The 13382-nt window shown below is 43.5% G+C and overlaps 1 protein-coding gene across 1 annotated transcript in view; it reads right to left on the bottom strand.

Moving 5' to 3' along the window:
* l(2)41Ab (lethal (2) 41Ab) overlaps positions 1–13382 on the bottom strand; it is a 45335-nt gene that overhangs the window by 14539 nt on the left and 17414 nt on the right. The gene's annotated exons all lie outside the window — the stretch shown is intronic.

Raw genomic sequence — 13382 nt, 5'->3', positions numbered from 1 at the left:
TATTCCTACTATACCATGGAAAAAGCCCTCTGATAAGATGACCACTTCCCATATTATATATCCTCTGACATTTTTAACAATATATATGAAATGGACAACCATGGTTAACCATATGAACTTAAAAAAACTTCAGTTATAATTATCCCCCATAAACCTTTCTCTTCCTGACAACACACAATCTCCCCCTTTTAATCCCCCCCCCCATGTTAGGTTCTATATTCACGGTGTATGTTACATATGTTACATATTGTGAGTACCTTGTATCTCACAATAACATTATATGCACATGCTAAAAAGGTCGCCTTACACAGAAGGCAGCCTTTTAAAAATTGGTAACATACATACCTATACTCTTACATATATATACATTTGCGTATATACTCGATCACACATACCCACACCGACTCATACACACATATTAACACAACAATAGGTAAGACTTTTACAACCTTATATTTTAATCCTTTATTAGGAAAAAGGAAGGCAATTGAATAATTTTGAGAAAAACATGATTACTCTGTATACTTTATACCAAAATGTTAACAATGCTTTGATTGTTCCCTCTTCTAGTTGTCTCACTTACAAAGATCATTTACCTTATTAAAACTATGATCATCAATGACCTCTTGTCTTTCAACACATGGTTAAACTAAAACATTCACACACAAGAAAACTCTCCAATTACACCACATCTGACATGTCATCCCTCCCATACAACTCTCATGACAATCCTACCACATTTACATATCCTTCATTATGGTCATAATTCGCTCTAGAAAAGGAAAATGGTCCCTTAGTACTTAAGTAGCCAAATTACTGAGTCCCCTTACCGTTATATTTCTATATGCCTCCGGGAACGCAGTTGCCCACCTGTTACCATAAATGAGTTTATTTCTGCTTACTGTGCGATAAATTCCTGCCGCAATTGCCCTTACCCTAATCCCCCCGCCTTTTTCCTTCAAGCCCCAGGAATAAAACAAGAAATCTGTCACAATGTACAGAATGGCTCTCTTTACAACCTCAGACACCCCCCTTACCTCTAAAGTTAGGGCACGCAGGAGCTCTACATTGCCCCCACCCATTAACTTGAAGACTCTAGCCAGCCACACCCTTACCTGCCCCAACTCCCTACAAAAATATACGGCATGAAAAGCTGTTTCCGATTCCTCACAATGTTCGCATTTCGCCTCCTTTACCAAACCTATCACACACAAAGCCTGCCTTGACGCTAAAATCCCCATTACAAACCTATAAACTAACTCCCTTACCCTCGGCATTAACCTGAGTTTCTGGAAATCATGCCAAATCGTACCCCAATCATACAAAGGGTATACCGCCACCCCTTGCATGACTTCTGGTTTCCTACTCATCTCTACCAACCTTCCCACCTTGAGCTTTTTTACCTCACCTATTACTAACATAACCCTTAGCATATTCTCACATTCCATTAAGTTCTTTCCTCCCCACCATCGTCGTACATCCCCCATCACCCTCCCAACCCTCACCCCTTTTACCCCCCCCCCCCTCTTACGTACTTTTGTTTAACATACATGGCCTTTACCCTCGGCCCTAGCATCAAAAGCCCTACTCCCCCTCTGCGCACATTCGTCATAACCACCTCTTTACTTAGCCATGCTCGTCCAAAACCCCATATATAACGAAGCACGTATCTCCTTTATCTCCTGTTCCCGTAAAGGATACACCACTGCCACGTTCCACACTTTACTATAAACCAATGAATTTATTATTGCCCTTTGCATTAGAGTAACATCCTTCGCTCTTAGGTCCCTAATCCGTTGTACAACTTTCTCTCCCACCAATTCCGAATTACTCTGTCTAGCCTCTTGCTCATCTGCCATATAGATAATCCCACAAATTTTCAGCTGTTCAGTCACATCCCATCCAAACTCCACCCCCATTCTACCCCCCACCCAATCTCCTATCTCTAATAATTTCGATTTAGCTCTGTTGACATGCATGCCAGACGCCTCTCAAAAAAACCTCATTACTCTCTCCACCTTTTGCAAACCTTCGACATCATTGATCAGTATTGTTGTGTCATCTACATAACCAACTACCTCTGTGAACCCCGACCCCTCCTCCTGTAATGTTGTTGCTTCCTCAACCATTCCATAAAACGGGTGTTGCATACATGCAAACAGAATTTGAGACATAGGACACCCCTGTCTCAAACCTTTCTCCATTTTCAACACGCTACCCAACCTACCATTAATTTGCACCTGAATCGTAGCTTCTGCATACAAGGTCTTCACCCATTTTACTATTCCCTCCCCAAAACCCATAAGCCTTAAAGTGTCAACCATGTACTCTCTATTCACACCGTCATAAGCATTCTCCCAGTCAATGCCCAAAATTCCACCACCCTTACAACCCTGCAAAAATTCCCTAATACGACTATGTCCATCCATCATACTACGACCCGGAATTCCCAACTGACCCTTGTGCACAATACCACCTATTACCTTCTTCATCCTGTTCCCTAGAATCTTCGCAAAAATCTTATAATCCGTACACGTTAAAGATATGGCCCTGTACGTGCTCAGTGTTCTCCCCTCCCTCTTTTTCTTTACAAGCACGACCACACCCGTCCTCTGTGACGTTCCCAATTTCCCTTTCTTCAGCATACAATTCAATACCTGAACCAAACAAACATTCATGGTTTCTCAATGCACTCTGTAAAAATCATTGGAAAGCCCCTCAATTCCCGGTGCTTTCCCCTTACTTAAATTGAACACCGCCTCTTTCACTTCTTCCATACTTATTATTCCCTCCAATCCCCCTCTGTCCTCCCCACCTTTCCCCAAGGCCTTCACCCCTCCTCTTTCTTTATTAGCTATCCCCACGTTACCCTTTTCCCATTTCCTTTTAAACCAATAGTCCGCATAATTACTTATCCCCTCAGTTGTCACCAACATTTGCCCCTCAGTATAACCTTCCAAATCGTCACTAACCTCTAAAAGTATTATAGTGGACTCCTGTTGTCTAATGCGAAAACTTCTTAACACACTACCCGACGGTTTATCTCCCCATAGCACGGCATCCATACCTGCCCTTACCCTTAATTCATCAAATCTTTCATTATGTATGTCCCTTAGTCTCTCTCTTAGCCCTGATATTTCTTCAAAAGACTTCTCCTCATCTCTCACATAACACTCATTGAGCTGCTGTTCCAAATAATTCTGTAAACCGTACCTCCACCTCGCCTCCTCCCTTCCTTTATATTTATATAACCCCGCGATACCAGGTTTAGCCCTATTTTCCCACCAATCCAAAATACTCCCTACCCCATCCCTTGCCCTCCACAATTGTCTCCACCAGTCTCTAAACTCTGCGTTCACCACCTCACTCCTCACCAACCTCGCATTTAACTTCCAGAAACTTGAATATACCTTTACCACACCCTCCCAATCCAGCTCTACCAAAACTGCCCTATGATCCGAAAACCCTACGTCCACTGTTTTTACCCCTCCTACCCTAACTGCTCCCGTTATATAAATCCTATCTAACCTCGCTAAATAATTTCTCCTAACAAAAGTGTAATCCACTCTCCAAGCCTCACTCCCCTCCACGTTTAGGGAATTGGATCTGTGCCTTCCCCGAATTAAGCCTGAATGCCTTCCACATCCCCCCCCCAAGCATCCTCCGTTTAGCCCTTCCCCCTTGAAAATAATAATAATAATCAAGCCTCACTCCCCTCCACGTAAGCATCCTGTACCGTAATGACCGTAACACACAACCCGCCCCCCTTGGCTCCACGTCCCCCCCCTTATAACACAGTTCCATTCCCCCCCCCTTATAACACAGTTCCATTCCCCCCAATTACAGTGACTAGAGGTAAACCCCTTAAAAAATACACCAAAACGTCTCTCACAAAATCCTCTTTTACTTTGATTATATTCTCCGCTGGCATATAAACCCCAATGAAACATACTCGAGATGCTCCCCACTCACCATCCACCCTCACTACCCTCCCCCCCCTTCTTCCCACTTTATAATACGTAAGGGACTATTTTCCTTCACAGCCACTGCCACTCCCCCTTTTAACCTAACAGACCCACTTACATACAATTTATAACCCTTTAATGCCAATGCACAGCCTATCTTATAATTATGTTCTTGTATAAAGCATACATCCACATTATATCTCCTCAAAAACCATACATTTCGCGACCTAGCTGCCAGGGAGTGTGGACGTGCCTCATACCTCTCTGCTGACAGTCTAGCAAGCTATCCAGTGACGTCATGGTATTCAGCGTGAGGAGGCGGGTGAATACCGTTGGTATACAGCTTGTTCAGGGGGCGATTACGCCTGAGAATGAACAAGTTTTGCTACCTAAGATTATCCGTGACACTTATGGTATTGCGGACAAGGATTTGTATGGTGTGGCATTAAATGGCGCCTACCGGATATTTGTGAAACTACTCTACGAGCCAGTGTACGAGAAGCTGGTTGAGCAATTCCAAGATCTCTGCGTAGATGTGTCCCCTGAAGTGCATGTGCGTATGGTGGATGTCTCTCGGCAATATACGTGGGTGAAACTGCGCAATGTGCTCTTCGAGGCCGATGCAACGGATCTCCGCAGTGTTTTCAGCAGATACGGAGTGGTACACATGGCTAAACAAGGCAATAGGGTGTCTGGGGCGTATGCTGGTCTCCCAGACGGTTCGTTTACCCTTAAGATGTCTCTACGCCAGGCCATACCATCGTATGTGTACCTTGATGACTTCCGCACACAGGTCATGGTGTCGTATGCTGGTCAACGATGGACGTGCCGCCTCTGCTGTGACTATGATCATATGGCAGCAGAGTGTGGGCAGCGAGGGCAGGCCAGAAGGCCGGCCGGTGGATCAACGAATGACGATGGGCAGGAGGCTCCCATACATGGACGAAAAGGAGATGGTGGGCACGGTCGGCTTTGGAGTGAGGAGATTGAGCCAGTGGTGGTGTCGAATCTGGAGCTGTCGTCTCTCGAGTCACCTGCATCGCCGGTGGTACAGCAGGCTTTCAGGGAGGACCAGGTGACGGTGGAAGTGGAGGACTTGGATGCGACAATAGCGTCTGTTTTGCATACCATGTTCTCATCTACGGATGTGGTCTCCCCGGCTGTGCCGACAGCCAGTGCGGAGATCGTGTCTGTGGCAGTCGAGCAGCAGGAGGCGGTTGTTGGTGCTGGTGGGGCTGGCGGGGACGTGGTGACCCCTCGTCAGAAGGCTGAGACGAAGGTGGTGGTGGAGGTTCATCGTGTGGACGATCCAGTCACAAACATGGAGAAGGACGCTGGGACGAGGAAGAGGGTGGCAGCAATGTTGGACTCTGACGATGTCCTGACACCGGTTCAACGAACAGGGAAGAAAGCATCGGTAGATGGGGGGCGGTGCGCTAGTGGAGGTGAGCAGCGACAGCAGGTGGTGCCAGGTGGCACGGGTGTCGTGCGTGGAGAGCATGGCAAACGTGGCCCCCAGGGCCCAAGTGGAAGTAAGTAAGTAAGTAAGTTTATTCAGGTATACACAAATACAGTTACATAGAATTATCATACATAGCAGCATATGTGTAGAGAACCTAGGATAACCCAAAAAAGTCAGACAGAGTGACTTATTTCCATTGGGGTCCTTTTACCTTATTATTATAATATAAAGGTTATAATATTTTCTTATTATTCTACAATGAAGATAACATCTTATTATCATACTAAAAAGACTATCTACTACACGAAGGTCATTAAGACTATCTACAATACGAGGGTCATTACTAGGAATAAGGTAAAATTTACACGTATGTTAGCTAAAAAATAGAAAATCATTCCCCTCCCTTTCTGTAGCTACATTCATCAGACACCTTTTGGCACTCTTCTTGAACTGGTTCATGCTATGACTGGCTTTGACATGTGCGGGCAGTCTGTTCCATTCCTTTATTGCTGTACAATAAAAGGTGTTTGAAGCCTGGCCACTGACTGTGGGTACTACAAAGTTGTGCTCTCTCCCCCTAGTACTATGATTGCTTTGGTTCCCAACCTTGACAAAATTGACAGCAAGATATTCTGGACATTGTTTGTGAGCAATTTTATAAACATGATTTAGCTTCAGTTGTTTTACTCTGTCTTCAACATTCAGCATATCCAACTGCTGTAATTCATCCTGGCCTACATGTTCTCTTGGTCCCAGCCCCAGGATGAATCTTACGATTTTGTTCTGGGTGATTTGCAGTCTATCTTTCAGTTTTTTTGTCAAGGCAGAGTACCAAGAAGAGCAAGCGTAATCCATATGGCATTGTATAAGGGCTAGACATAGGGTCCTGCGAGCCTCAGTAGGTAGACACTGTGCTTGTCTATACAGGAACTTCAGTCTGGCATTCGCTTTCTTTACTACACTGTTCCCTATCAATTCTCCTGACATGCATGGGTCAAAGGGGATTCCCAAATATTTTACTGATGAAACCAAAGTGATGGGCTCCCCATTACATTGAACATTAAAATTATTTACCCTTCTCAGTTTATGTTTCGTGCCAAAGAGAATGGCTTCAGTTTTCCCTAGGTGTAATGATAGTTTGTTGTCTACTAACCATTTGCTGCAGGACTCCAGTTCCAGTGTTAAAACATTAGCAATATCTTGTGGGTCTTTACCTGACACTAACAGAGCACTGTCATCTGCATACAGTAGGAGTTTGCACTTGACACTGATAGGCATATCATTGACATAACATAAGAATAATAAGGGACCCAGAATACTACCTTGGGGAACTCCACATGTTATCGGCAGGGGTTCTGATTCTGTTTTGTTGATTTTGACTATTTGTCTCCTGTTGCTAAGGTAGGACTTAAACCAGTCTACAGAACCTATACCGATAGCTTGAAGTTTATTACATAATATATTGTGGTTGACAGTATCGAAGGCCTTTTGCAGGTCTAAGGTTACCATACCTATGAGGTTCCCCTTTGACATTTCAGTTCTCAGGTAATCCATCAGATTAATAAGGGAGGTGTCGGTTGAGTAGGATCTTCTAAAGCCCGATTGATAGCTATGGAGAATGTTGTTGTCATTAAGGTACTTAACTACTTGAGAATACACCGCCCTCTCTAGAATTTTAGATATTATACTGAGTATACTAACAGGCCTATAGTTGCTTACATCAGACCTACTATTTTTCTTGAAGATAGGAGTAACTCTGGCCTCCTTGAACCCCTCCGGTACGGTATTAGTGGTGATTGATAGATTTATTATGTGAGCAATAGGGATTGACAGTTCAGAAGCACCATCTTTTAGGAACTTAGACGGGATGTTATCAGGGCCTGTGCTCTTAGTTGGGTTTAACCTGCTTAGTTCTTTTTGAATAAAGTCATGAGATACACTTACTAGTTGACAACTGTTTGGGGTTACCCCTTTATTGGTATAGTATGTTTGAAACTTATCAGAGTCTGTGTTAAAGGTATTTGATGCAGCTGGTAGTTTACTTACTAGTGTTGATGCAACAGATGTGTAGTAGGAATTAAAGCAATTTGCCACCTTAGATGTTTCGTGGCATACCTCATTATCGATAGTGAGTACTATGTTAGACCTATCTACTGGCTTATGGCTATACCCCAACTGTTTTAGTTGTTGCCAGAGCTTTCTGGGGTTATGCTTATACTCTTCAATTTTTGAGCAGTAGTGCTTTGCCTTTGCTCCTTTTATAAGTCTCTGTACTCTGTTCCTCACCCTTTGGAATTCATTTAGTGCTGCAATATCCTGTCTGTTTGCTTTAAATCTTTTTAGCAGCTGGTCTCTGAATTTCATATTATCTAATATCTCAGTATTCATCCAGGGTTCAGTTCTTCGTTTAATCCTAACCTCTTTAACTGGTGCAATATTATCAAGGATGGTAGTGAACATTGTTTTGAATTTTTCCCAGGCATCGTTTACGTCCGTGCAACTTGTTATCTCTGTCCAGTCACAATTGTGTAGCCTATTTACCAGTGTTTCTTTACTGTAGTTTCTAGTTGACCTCATTTTTATTGTCCTGTGTAGGCCTATCCTATCCCTAGTGATTTTCCTGGTGCAGTAAATGATGAAATGATCACTAAGACCTGTGGTAATGACGCCTGACTGACTAATGTTCTCAGAGCGGTTACAAAGTATGTGGTCAATTAGGGTGGCTGAGAACTGTGTGATCCGGGTTGGAGTATTAATTAGTTGAGTGTAACTATTTAATCCTAGAATTTGCTTATACCTTTTGCATAGCCCGTTATTTTGCTGCTGAAAACAGATATTGAAGTCGCCCAGTATTATTGTCTCGCAATTGTTTTCAACTCCGGACAAGACTCTGGAAAAGTCTTCTAAGAACTGGTCCTGGGTAGGAGGGCGGTAACTAGTTCCTACTAAGATGGGTTTGGTCTTAGGAAGCAGCACTTCAAACCATAGAATCTCCAGTTTATTGTTATTTAAATCAGGTCTTGGGTTGTAAGCTAAGTCATTTCTAATGTAGGCACATACTCCACCACCCTTTCTGTTCCTATCTAAGCGTTTTATATTGTAACCATCTATTTTGACCTCGTCGTCAGTCACCGTATCATCCAACCAAGATTCAGAGATGGTTATAACTGCCGCCCTAATTTTGTTAGCTAGAATCCTAATCTCTGCCAATTTAGGAAGAAGTGATCTTGCATTGACATGAATAAAGTGAAGGCCTGTTTTCATAAAACAATCATAATCATCAATATATGGCAATGGGTCATTTGTATTAAAATTAGGTAAATCAGTGTCATCACTGCTAAAGGGTAACTGTGCCAAAGTGCATTTGTTACACACAAAATGAATTCTGGCACCGTTGCTATAATTGTACATACATCCATCATGCACCCACCCCTTACACATTTTACATAAGGTGCCTTTTCTGTTTTTCATGCATACTTTAGTACAGTGTATGCACCTGTTTGGTAGTGTTTGAGATAATAATGGCTGTATTGTCTCACATTGACCTATGTATGCATTACATATGGAGTTAAGGTTATCATTCCTAGCTACTAGACCGTCATTATCGCCGTCATTTATCTGTCTGTTTTGCCTCTGCACAATAGTTTGAGGTCCTGGATTAATTTGGATATCACCACTTAAGAGCGCTACAATAAGAGCTGTGTGCCACTGTTTTTGTTTGGGTATGCGGTGTTGCCATACCTTGCAGCGATAGTGACATTTACTTTTCTGGTAGGATGGCAACTGTTGGGCTTTTACTGTCCAGGGCGCTGTTACTCCATTCACCTTTTCCAGCCCCCATGACTGATTTCTTTCTTCATGGAATTGAAGAAGAAATATAAATATAATTATGGCAGCCTGTACCCCCCTAATGCCTGCCATTTTCACTCTTCGCTCTTTTACTCATATACAATAATATTTATTTCTCTTTTCCAGTCCCTAGTACACTTAGTATCTGCTTTAGCAATCACCACTGAATTACTAGTAAAATTTCCTCTTCAAAACCCTCTTCACTGCTCACTTTTCCCTTAACTTCACAAAACCCTTACAGTTAACCCCTTATTACACACTCCCCTTCCCATCTCACTTCACAGTCTGGCTTCCCCAATTAACTTCTAACTCCTTTCCATTCTGGTAGATCAGAAAGGTTTAATCCATGGTTTTATCCTTCCAAATCCCCCTCAATTCCATTTATCGGGGGTTGTGTGGTGTTGACTGCCTGACCTGTTCTGCTGACTCAGCCATTTTTAAAACACTGAGGGGAGTAACGCCACCTACAACCTGACTTTCCTTGAGTTTATAGATATATTTGGCGTTTTCTGCTATGATTCTCTCACTGTACACTGGTCAGCTGAATATAGGTCAGCTACTAAAACATTAACCTTGACTGTTTAACTATTCACTTCTTTCTCACGACTGGCACTGAGGGATATCCGACCTATAACCTTGGAGTTTTGTACTGTTGATTTGACGATGTCTCCTGTGTTTCCCTCTCGTTAGCACTGGTACAGGTGATATGATGGTGGTACAGATATGATGCTACTGTCAACAGATGAACGTCAGTAAAGATGAGAATTTCACTTCGCTAGTTGTACGTCTGGCAGTAGCGGCTGTTTGGATGCCGGTCAGCCATGTTTAAATGCTCAATTCTTTCCCTCGTTTGGCACTGAAGAAAAAAGTCCTACAGACCTGTCATTTCCTTGGAGATTTAGTTGATCAGGTTTTCTGCCATGTTGTCTTCCCGTTAAACACTGGTGCAGTTGATATGGAGGTCAGTTATTTCATTGTAGTGGAAAACGTCTCATGTCTGGTTCACGTCTGGCAGCAGGTCTGGTACTTGAATGCCGGTCCCTCTTTTGTCATATTTAGTCCATTTCGTTGTCGTCACCGTCAGTTTTTATGTCACTATAGGTTCCTTGCATGTTGTTGCAGCAGTACTTGCAAATTTGGCCATCACTGGAGTTCGGATAGGCCCAGGGGACGGCAAGATATAGGAGCAGCCTTGTTGCTGCTTGCTGCGGCTGTGATTTAGGGAATTGGATCTGTGCTCCAGTTCCCCGAATTAAGCCTGAATGCCTTCCACATCCCCCCCCAGGCGCTATATAATCCTCCGGGTTTAGCGCTTCCCCCTTGATTATAATAATAATAATGCGGCTGCGGCTGCTGACCCAGCTCAAGCTGTATTGGGTATGTATTTTATACCTATGCATACACATTGTATAAAAACACTGGTAGTGTTAGTTGTGCAGGACCTGCTGTTATGAAGCCTCTTGTATGTACATGGATAGACCCTTTGTAATTACTTGAGGATATTTGTGAAATGGGTTGTGTATATACATGTCCTGTATCAATGTGTTACGATGTTATATTCTTTTTCTTTACTGTATAATTTGTATGTTTGGTTGTGAATAGGTTTGGGTGGGAAATGCAAAGGGGGGGGGGGTTGAGGCTTTAACAACGTTTGTGTTGGGGATAATTTTTAGGAATAGGTGTCTTTTCCTGTAGTGAATTACTTATGTGTGCTACATGTCTTGTATGTTGTAGCAATGTAATGTTTGTTGTGATATATATCTAAACCATGACTGTTGTTGGTACGCTGTTCAAGCAGTCTTGTGGTCGTTTAATACACTTCGTGGACAAGCATGACAACTGTTATATTAATGTATATATGTCAATATGTCTGTAAGATTAATGCAGGTTGCTGTGGTAAACCGGTTTGATTTAGAATAGGGGGGTAAAGGGGGGGGTGTTGGAAGCCACACGGAGTTGTGTGTGGTTCATTAGGCAATGGAAGGTTATCACATCTGTTGCCGGATAGGTCTTGTATTATTTTATTTATTAACTGTTCTGTACTCAGATATGGTAAACATGAGGAAATTAAATCTTCATCAGAGTACAAAACAAATTCTGGCCACAAAATAGAGCGAAACACCAACGTCAAAGACCTGGGAGTGATTACGTCGGAGGATCTCACCTTCAAGGACCATAACATTGTATCAATCGCATCTGCTAGAAAAATGACAGGATGGATAATGAGAACCTTCAAAACTAGGGAGGCCAAGCCCATGATGACACTCTTCAGGTCACTTGTTCTATCTAGGCTGGAATATTGCTGCACTCTAACAGCACCTTTCAAGGCAGGTGAAATTGCCGACCTAGAAAATGTACAGAGAACTTTCACGGCGCGCATAACGGAGATAAAACACCTCAATTACTGGGAGCGCTTGAGGTTTCTAAACCTGTATTCCCTGGAACGCAGGAGGGAGAGATACATGATTATATACACCTGGAAAATCCTAGAGGGACTAGTACCGAACTTGCACACGAAAATCACTCACTACGAAAGCAAAAGACTTGGCAGACGATGCACCATCCCCCCAATGAAAAGCAGGGGTGTCACTAGCACGTTAAGAGACCATACAATAAGTGTCAGGGGCCCGAGACTGTTCAACTGCCTCCCAGCACACATAAGGGGGATTACCAACAGACCCCTGGCAGTCTTCAAGCTGGCACTGGACAAGCACCTAAAGTCGGTTCCTGATCAGCCGGGCTGTGGCTCGTACGTTGGTTTGCGTGCAGCCAGCAGCAACAGCCTGGTTGATCAGGCGCTGATCCACCAGGAGGCCTGGTCACAGACCGGGCCGCGGGGGCGTTGACCCCCGAAACTCTCTCCAGGTAAACTCCAGGTACTGTTTTAAATAAAATATATAAAAAAAAAAAAACAATCCATCCATACTCGTTTCACTTCGTTCCTCAATCCATTTACATTTACAGTTACTACTGTGAATTATTTTAAAAATGGTGGTTTACCCTTTCTTCTTGGCACACACCCTCCTATACCGTCCTTCTGTATTGCATCTTTCTTGACAGCTTGCTTATTCACCCCCCCCTTATCCCTTCGTTATCCCTAGAACCATTAAACCCTTCATTACCCCTTCCCTCTTTCCCCTTATGACATACATCCTTTCTCCAAGATTTTACTCCTGTTCTTTGTCCTGGAGTAAGAACATCGTCCATCTCAGACGTTCCTGCAGTTCTCTTACGAGAACTCCCCTCCCCACACACCTCGTCACCTGTCTTTTCTGCCCTATGGACTTCTGCCACAACGTTGTGCACATTAACATTAGTGCACACAGTATTCCTAACCTGATCCTGCAGCACTGTCGCCTGCACCAGGTTACACCCTTCATCCACCTGTCCCTCCTCAACGTCATGCAAAAAGGAACTAAGTACTTCCTCCAGCAAGCCATCCTATTGGCCCGTACCCTCCTCATCAGACGTCGATGTCGTCTGTCCCTTATCAACTGTTAGTGTTACACTTTCCTCCATAGCCGCCTCAGCCCTATCCACCTCGTCACTCCATCGGCAAGAATTCTTGTTTGGCCTTACTCCTTCCTCCAACACCCCCACAGCATTCTTCTGATGTAAGATCACTAGTACCTGTTCCCTCCATCCAGTTTTTTTATAGCATTGGGCTGCCATATGTTCAAAAGAACCACATAATCTGCAAGTCTTCCGCTGCCCTGAGTAGTACACATAGACCTGCGTCCGGAAGACCTCCATAAATACATATGATGGAATTGGCTGCCTCAACGTCATTTTCAGCGTAAATGATCCTTCAGCTAGCCCCTCATACGGTCCATTTTGCCACACCCCATCACTGCTGAGTGAATTTTTCCATAGCTGCTAAACACCGCCATCACATCATGCTCTGTCGCCTCAAAAAGCACGTTCCGTACTTTCACCCACGTCACATAGCTGGACACATCATGTAAGCAGACTTCCACTATAGTGTTCACTGCTAGCCTTTTCTCTTGATATTTGTTGACTATGCTTGTGTAGAATCCTGCGTCTTTAAACTTGATGAAAATTCTTGACACACCATTTACTGCTACTCCATATAATTCATCGTTCGG

Source organism: Cherax quadricarinatus, chromosome 53 (assembly GCF_038502225.1).
Source record: "Cherax quadricarinatus isolate ZL_2023a chromosome 53, ASM3850222v1, whole genome shotgun sequence".
In the NCBI taxonomy this organism is placed as follows: Eukaryota; Metazoa; Arthropoda; class Malacostraca; order Decapoda; family Parastacidae; genus Cherax; species Cherax quadricarinatus.
This window is presented reverse-complemented; position numbering and strand designations above follow the sequence as displayed.